Source organism: Berghia stephanieae, chromosome 1 (assembly GCF_034508935.2).
Source record: "Berghia stephanieae isolate SIO BIC M18660-M18661 chromosome 1, UCSD_Bste_1.3, whole genome shotgun sequence".
NCBI classification, from domain to species: Eukaryota; Metazoa; Mollusca; class Gastropoda; order Nudibranchia; family Aeolidiidae; genus Berghia; species Berghia stephanieae.
The window spans coordinates 46,131,006-46,140,586 of record NC_088360.1 but is presented as its reverse complement, the minus strand read 5'-3'; positions in this window follow the sequence as shown (position 1 = coordinate 46,140,586).

The window sequence follows — 9,581 nt, the reverse complement described above, 5'->3', positions numbered from 1 at the left end:
CCAGCCAAAGTCTGTGATAAAACGGAGGGATATGGATATTCAAACAGTGTTAATTTTTTTAATGAGCTTTTATATAGCGCAATATCCACTAAATGTGCTCAAAGCGCTTTTCAAACGGTCCCTGACCAACAGCAACACGTAACATGTAGAACGGAACATGACGCCTGTTAGGCGATATTACAATTTTTCCGACAGACAACATTGTTGACGGCCAGGTACTCATTTTACACCTGACTACGGTGAGAGAATGTGAGTAAAGTCTTTTCCAATGACTCAACTATACGCCGAGTGAGACTCGAACCCAGAACCTTCATATCCGAAAGCGAGTTTCATACCACAAGACCACATACCCGCACAAACTGGTAGTCATGTGAGCGACAACTGAAATCAGTACCACCAATACACAAGTGTACAGAATCAACAGCCACTCCAAGAAGGCCTCGATCAGTACAACCAGCACCGGCAGTATTCCTACCAGTAGTTATTTCTTATTTACAAAATCGATCGATTAAAATTCAGTTCCGGTAGATTGAAATTTTGTTAACATCTGAGATTTCGTAAACTTCTTTGCATTCTACGTGATGGTGGTGATCATGATGATGATGATGATTATGATGGTTTTGCTTCCCTCAAGGTTATCACAAGTCGCAGGAATAGGTTTTCAAAAATTAGAGATGTATGGTTCAATGATGTCAAGCAGAAAGTAAAAAGTGCTTGGTTTCATTAGAATGTACTTTAAGCAATGTTCTTCATCATTCAGCACCTCATCTACAAGGTGGTAGAACTCCCCGTAGGTTTCTCTCTTCTGATGGATACACTGGCGGTCGGTCAATAGAGCGAAGTTGTTTTGTGCCGCCCTATATTTTCCGTAGATTAGCATGTCAACCAAACAAAAAACTTCAATTTTAAAATTTTGATAAAAATTAAAAATTTAGCACATACTGCTTTTTGTTTTGAATTTAATATTTGACGACTCGTGCGTCGCTCCGCGAAGGTAGCGTCAAATCGGCACGTTTCATCTTTCCCCCGTTGCCTGCGCGGGGTGACAATGAGCGGAGGGTGTGGTGTGGTGGGGAAGTTTCTTTTTTGTTTATATGAGCCAGTATTCGGTTGGCCGTCCTGTCCTTATTCTATACTCTGTTGTACCTTGAAGAAAGTTAGTTACCACTCCCCAATCTCCCTCCACCCTCCCTCCCCAACTAACTATTGTCTTTCACTGCTAAAATAATTAGGCCAAGACGGCCAATCTAGCGATGCACGCCCTGAGGTCCTACTTGGGATAAATTAAAACCATATCAGTTTTATCACTGAAAGAAGAGGCTTTGCTTCACTTAGATATACGGATGAAGAGAATGGCAATAAATATATATTTTATCATTGTTGGTTTTGCTTAAATATATATTAAATATCAAAAAGAACAGTAAACAAAGTATGCACCGAGAAGAGCCCCATGGTACTATAAATAAAAATCCCTGACCCCACGGAGTCCTTCATCCCCGCACACTCCCAACGATCCCTACTCAACTTGTATTGTGTGCATTGTCTAATAATAGTATAATTATAAAGATGTCGCTGATTGTGTGTGAAGTTAACAAGTGCTTTGCGTTTGGAATTAAATGTGGATTTTTAAATTCAATTATTCTAAAGTTGTGTGTCATACTGTTGGTATTCAGAGAAAATGTATTATCGCTGTTGTCATTGTTTATGAAACCTACCTATTTTTACCTTGAATCATTTTATTTTAAAAAGTTATTTCTGTAATTTGTAACCAATCATGAATCATGTTGATTTTTTAATTGAAAATCGATTCCGACACTTATCCCCTCAAGAGAAAATAGTGGTGAAAGATTTAGGTCCACACAAACCAGTGAATTTTAACTTAGTTTCTAACACACCGAGGAGACAGCGCCGATTTAATAATGATTATTTTTAAAATGTTGAATGACTTACTGCCAGTGAAAGCCGTAAAACGCTTCATTGTTTTTATTGCTTGATTTTTGGTGATGTATGCTATAACGGACAACAGGAGGATTCAGTGATATTGCGCACATCTCTCAGGCACTGAAGAAACATTCTGAATGAAATAGCCATGTCACAGATGCTGTTAAATATAAACTTTTCAACGTTGTAGATATATGAAATCAGTTGGAAACAGGACATGCTGCGTCTGTGAGTCGTTATAATGAACAGATGAAAGTTAACAGACAAGTTTTGTCCAAGATAATTGATGCTCTTTTGTGAGTACGTCTCGTTAATATTCTAACACACACACATACACGCACACACAAATACACGCACATATGCAAACAATGCAATACCCCCCTCCACACACACACACACACACACACACACACACACACATACAAAGTAGGTCAAATTAAGTTAAATTAACTAGACCAATAAAATTTGATTCTGTATTTCGGATTTGTGCCGCCTTAAATACAATGTGACCAACCGCCCCTGGATGGATACTATGAACCCAATATCTTCGCCTGCGATAACGACGTTTCTGTTTTAAACAGTACAATAATATAGTCAAGATTTCAGCAACCTCAAATTCCTCAAATCATGCGCTGAAACGGACACGGAATTGGCACGGAACGGGCGATCGAACGTCGCCAGTCCTGGGACAGTCCGTTTTTGCTACGGACAGGCGACGGGTTAGCCACGGGTTGAGCACGGGTTGGGCACGGAACGGCGACGTGCTGACAACGGGCCAACTCAGTTTGGACCCTAAGTGGGGACCTGTCCTTGTGTCTGAATGAGACTTTTAGGTGATCTCAAACTAAGAACACGGATAGTATGCTCTTGGATTCTACATCTAATTCCTATTTGATCCACAATTCCCCTTTGCCATACCTTTTCTTGGGTGCTTTAATTGTAAATCTACAAGTTTTTACTATCCCATTTTCTTCCTTTTTACTGGCTCTGATATGATCTTAATGTGTTGCAAGCGCCGTAAAACCCTTAAAAACAAAATCAATATGCGCCGCTGAGAGCGGGACTCAAACCCAGGATCTTCCGATTTAAAGGCCAGAATCATACCACAAGACCACATAGTCGCACATGTTATGAATATCTCATTTTGTAATATAACCCGTCTTAACACATTCCACTTATAAGGCTAATGGACTCCAAAGCTCCGCTTTCTTATCACGTTGGTAAAAGAAACCTTTTCCACATATAAATCAGTTTCGTCTCAATTCATGCTTTTATAAGCAGAAAATTTATTGTATTGGTTTGTCAAGTGACAGATACATATGCTAGAATGAACAAGGCATTTCGTCCTTTTCAAGGAGAGACATGTTTTATTCATTTGACTCATTGCTCTCTGGTCAATCCAATACTCCTAAGGACATGTCTTTGGGATTTAACAATTCTCAATTTATGGCTCCTCCTCATATTGTGACCATGAGCCTATTCTCAATGTAGATTAGCAACACGTTAATCGGTTTCGTCTAAATTTTTCTGCATACTTTTATAACCAGAAAATTAATCGTATTGATTTGTCAACATGACATATTGTGTCGGAATGAACAAAGTATTTCATCGTTTTCAAGGAGAGATATAATCTATTCGTTTGACGCATTGCTCTCTGACAATTCCTATATCTCAAGGAGATTTCCAATTTTGGGATTTAACCATGTTTAAGAGTTTTTACTAAGGTGAGGGTCAATTTTTCGATCGATATTTAAAGGACGAGTTTTCTATCCAAATTTTTAGATATATGATTTTCTAGAGTACGGTAGTTAACTGGTTAATATCTTGATTGATTTAACAAGGTATCTACAAAAAAAAAAAAAAATATCAAGGAGCATCTAAATCACATTCGCCTGTCTTTATGATAACTGTCAGTGTTTGTCAAAGAAAAGTAGAGGAGAACCTGTAGGCAACGATAAGTTGAAACATTATCACATCATGAATAAAACAATTATATGATTATGTATGATAAAACTATATTTAGTATCTTGTTAAATCATAAAAAATGAAAGCGATAAACTAAGAACTGCCAAATACACCTGGTATGTGCGAAATGTCCACGATGTGAGCATTTGTACTGGAAAACACTACCTGGGAACTTTGACGAGTGATCCCTGTTCGCAATGTCTTATTTACAGTCTTTGCATGTAAATACCGATAGACACCTACATAATAGAAGGTCATAGTCCGTTTAGTTTTGTCGAAGTGTCCATTGATGCATCATGGTTACCTTTTGTATCTCCACATAAAAAATGCAAACTTTGAGAGAGAAACGCTTGCGGAACAACAAGAGAAGATTTCTTAAATCATTTTATACTATTTATTTCGTGCAACGATTCAAAGAGTTTCTCAACCAAAAAGCCAATATTTCTTTTTGATGCATATTAACAATACTAGTCTGATATAGTCTGTTGCTTCACATAAAAAGAGAAGGTGATGATGATGATGATGATGATGATGATGATGATGATGATGATGATGATGATAATGATGAAGAAGAAGAAGCAGGAGGAGGAGGAGGATGAGAAGTAGTAGCAATGAAGACCCTTCAGAGATACAAACCGACAAAAAGCGGCGCGTTTTTATTTTGCGACCACTTTATATATATATATATATATATATATATATATATATATATATATATATATAATATATATATAATGTGTGTGTGTGTGTGTGTGCGTGTGTGTGTGTGTGTGTGTGTGGATGATTTATAAAAAATAAAAATAATACTCCCAAAGACTGATCTATAAAAAAACTTACAGAGGGTTTTGTGAATTCCGAATTCAGCTAATTTCCGAACAAAATACATCCATTCAATTTCGTTAGAACTGAAAGTTTGACACTAATTTTCACCCCGAAATAATTATAATCGGAAACTTGTTCAAGTTTTCGTTCATTGCTACTACTTAGTTGGAGGCAATATTTTTTTTTAAAATCTTTCAACAGTCAATAATCATTTCCTTGGTTCATCAACATTCTTCTTCTTCTTCATCTTCTTCTTCTTCTGCTGCTGCTGCTGCTGCTGCTGCTGATGATGATGATGATGATGATGATGATGATGATGATGATGATGATTAAATCTGTCGTTTTTTGTAACCAATTTTTTGTCCAAATTGTTCTCCTTCGCATTGTCTTTCGCTTTTCTTGACAGCAAGCACATCATCCAAAGCAACATCAGCCACGTTTACTGTGTCGTGGAAGGGTAGGGAACGATCGTTCGCCGGTCCAGTCTCCACTTTTTTCTCTCGGGAAAAACGTGAAGATTGGACCGGCGAGATTAAACTGTCGATGGGAACTGTGTGGCTTAAAATACGTACACGACTGAGCATTCATTATATTGCAATAATAGGAATTGGTGTGTTTTTTAAATATTTTTTGTTTGGTTGGGTATTTTTTATCTTTTTAATGGGTTTTAAAAAAATCTTCTTCTCTTCAGTTATCTGTTTGCCTCTTTTAAATATATTATTATTCTTCAAAGAATATGCAATGTATAATGTACAATATACTACTCTTACTTATGCTTGAAAGGCATTTAAGGATCACTTGGTCCATTTTAAAGCCCCAATGATATATTCTGTATCTTACTCTGATTTGTATTATGCTTAATGCGGTTAATGAATCATAAGCATTAATTGGTTGTGGAATCTATTTATATAATTTCATACAATGCAAGTGAAATACATTCTTGTGCACAACCAAAGATATATTTATTACAAAGGAACACATCTCCGGTAATAAAAATTTTAGTGGTGGAGGCACCCATGCACTCTTTGTGTGATTCCATTGTCCACCCGTAGCGATGAGCGCTATTAGTGGGACGAAATTGACGCCAGTCAACTAAATTACATCAATCAGACTATAAACATTTAAGATTACACGTAGTTTCATGTGACGGCACGTTATATCCGGCTGGCGGATGTTGTGAGTATTTTACCTAAACGCATAGCATTAATACCACCCTTTTGTAAATATGTATATTATCCAGATTCAGAAAATGGTAGGATTAGGAAGAAGACTAAGATAAAAACATTGTTTTTAAAATGCTAACGGGGTTGGTGACAGCGGAATTATCTTTTTTGTTTCGTGCCATTGAGGTACCGGCTTTAACTCCCGTCCGCTGCGACATATAGCCCAGCTCACATGCGTCGCTGCATTGCGGCTACCGCCTAAGCTTCTTCAGGTCTCCCTGGAAATAAATAATGAAAATTAATAATAAATTAAAATAATAAATACATCATAAAGACAATTTTGCCATGTGGATGGATAAAAGTAATTCCATATATTTAGGCTGTTTATTTTAGAAGAAGAAAAAATACAACACAAAGATAAGAACACCAAAAAAAAAAGAGCACCCCCCCCCCCCCCCCCCCCCCTCCCCCTGCCCCAGAACTATTGAAATGCTGCAGGGTGATCTGTCTGGTAGGCAGATTCAAGACATAGTACCGTTCTGAGACTGTTAATCACAATTTCTCTTCATGTGCGCTGGTACATAATAATCATTGGATTTGAGCAATATTGTGACCCGTGATCTCTACAACACAATCGGGACTGTCTCTTTATTAGTTGATGTACAAGGGACATAATCAATACACCAGTTATAGTAAAGAGTAGACCATGAGTTGTCTCTCTTTTATTCTTTTCAGATTTGGCCTCCAAATGCATAATCTGAAGTCCAAGTCGAATCGCAGCTATTGTTCCCTCAATGAGAAAGGTAAGATACGATGTCATGTTTGACGATAATCGACCCCGTCTATAACACTTTAATGGTAGAAACTTTTAGCATGTAAACCCAAGATAAAATAATTAACCCAATAAATTATGCACATTTAAATTTCCACAATGCATTTCCACATTAACTTCGCTTTTTGATTGCTTAATTCCATTAAATGGTATGCAAATTTACCAAATGTTCATTTCAAAAATATCAGGCGACGTTATTGTTCTATTAATCATACAATAGTTAGTCGTCATTGCCTGTAACCAGGTACCAACAAGTGTAATGTGGGGGTTTTATTTTTTTATGTATAAGTAGTTCCAACTGTTCGACAAATGGATGATGCCAAGTCTGCAAAGATAGATCATCATCAAGCCCTACTGCAACCTCCTCGTGGTGTCGAACGGTAACAGGTCAAGCTGGCCAACTGCAGAGGGCGACAAGAATAGGCAATGGCAAACCATTCTTGTAACTTTGCCGAGTTAACTGCATGAATAAGTCCAAAAAGTTAAACGGTGACAGCGTAAAGGGGAGCATGTTTTCACGGAAGACTGCTGCCTCGCTCGGTTGGGAGCGTGATGTTCGTCAGGTCACACCGAACCGTCAGCCAGTTACTAGGCGAAATAAATTTAACAAATGTGACAAAACCAAAATTGGGACATGGAATGTCAGGACCTGTGCCCAAAAAGGAAAACTAAACAACATTCTGAAAGAAATGAAACGGCTCCAAATAAATATTCTTGGCCTGGCAGAGATGAGATGGAAAGAGCAGGGAACCATGTCAAAACAAGAAAACAACATGACATATAAGATCATATGGAGTGGTGGAACCTCTTTCCAAAAAGGAGTAGGGATGATCTTAGACCAAAAATCAACCAAATTTTACAAAGGGACGTAGCAATCTCAGACAGAGTTTTGCTGGTTAAGCTAAGAGGACCTGTAGTTGACACCAATATTATTCAAGTTTATGCACCAACAGAAGAGGCGACAGATGCAGATATGACAGAGTTTTACCATTCACTAGACAAAGCAAAACGAATGTGTAAATCACAAGAAGTCCTTATGGTAATGGGGGACCTAAATGCTAAGATTGGCAGAGGCAGAGATGGTGACATAATCGGACCACATGGACTCGGAGACAGAAATGAACGAGGAAACATCTGGGCAGATTGGTGTAGAACAAATAAATTAATGATTTCAAACACCTGGTTTCAACAACACCCAAGAAGAACCTGGACATGGCAATCACCAGGGGACAGAGCAAGGAACCAGATAGACTTTATAGCAGTATCATCAAGATTCAGAAATGGCATATTAAATTGCAAAACCTACCCAGGCGCCGATGTAGACAGTGACCATGTCCCAGTTGTTTGTACAATAAGGATAAAGTTTAAAGCTATTCAGAGAACAGCTGGTAGAATAAAGAGGGATTACAGGTTATGCAAAGACAATGGCATACAAACAAAAATGAGAGAGAAGAATTTGAAAATGCACTCATGATACAAAGCCAAAGTGAACCTGATAATGAAAAATGTGAAAAACAATTTGATATATTCCAAAAGTGTGTCAAAGCAACTGCAGAAAAGCATTTACCAATAGCTCAAATAAACAGCAAAAAGGAATGGATGACAAATGAAATTCTAAACCTATTTGAAGAAAGACGAAAATGCAACAGAGGGTCTGCAGAATACCAAACATTGAACAACCACATTAAATCCAAATGCATCGAGGCACACGAGAACTATCTAGAATGGAAATGCTGCGAAATCGAAAGAGAATACAAACCCAACCCCCAACAAGCTCACCAAAGAATAAAAGAACTATCAGGGAAAAGGAAAAGCAAAGCAGCAGGAAGTTGTATCCAAAACAAACAAGGGGAACTGCTATTTGAAGAACAACATATAGAAAGCCGATGGGTAGAATACATAGGCGAACTGTACAATGATCCAAATAGAAATGAACCACCACTGAAATTCAAAGAACCATTAAGCGGACCAAACATCACCAAAAGTGAAATTGAACATGCCATGGAACGAATGAGGGATGGTAAAGCAACAGGCCCTGATGAAATATCTGTAGAGGTATTAAAAAGCCTAGGAGATCTAGCAATTGATGAACTTCACATATTATTCAACAATATATACAATACTGGGAAAATTCCAGAAGATCTCTGTAACTCTATTTTCATAGCAATACCAAAGAAAGCAGGTGCAGTCAGATGCGAAAATTTTAGAACTATAAGTTTAATAAGCCACATCAACAAAATACTGTTGCGTATAATTATCAACAGGCTAAGGAATAAGATTAACCCCGAAATCGCAGAAGAACAATATGGATTCCAACCTGACAGAGGGACAAGGAACGCAATATACCTCCTCCGTGTTTTAAGTGAAAGAGCTATACAGGTTCAGACCCCACTATACCTCTGTTTTGTCGACTACAAAAAAGCTTTTGATAGAGTACGCCACGAAGAAATACTAAAACAACTGCACTCCATTGGCGCTGATGAGAAAGACCTCAGACTCATGCAAACATTATACTACACCCAGCAGGCATCTATCAAAATCGGAAACTCTACAGGAAATTCCATTCCTATTAAGAAAGGAGTCCGTCAAGGGTGTGTTGCCTCACCAGATCTGTTTAATCTATACCAAGAAACAATCATGAGGGGCATAAATAATATGGAGGGAATAAAAGTGGGAGGTCACAACATAAATAATATAAGATACGCAGACGATACGGTACTCATTGCAACATCAGAAATCCAACTTCAAAAGATTGTTGACAAAGTGGTAGTAGATAGTGAAGCCAAGGGAATGGAAGTGAATATCACCAAAACGGAATGCATGGTAATACAGAAAAACCCCGAAAACAACAACACCTG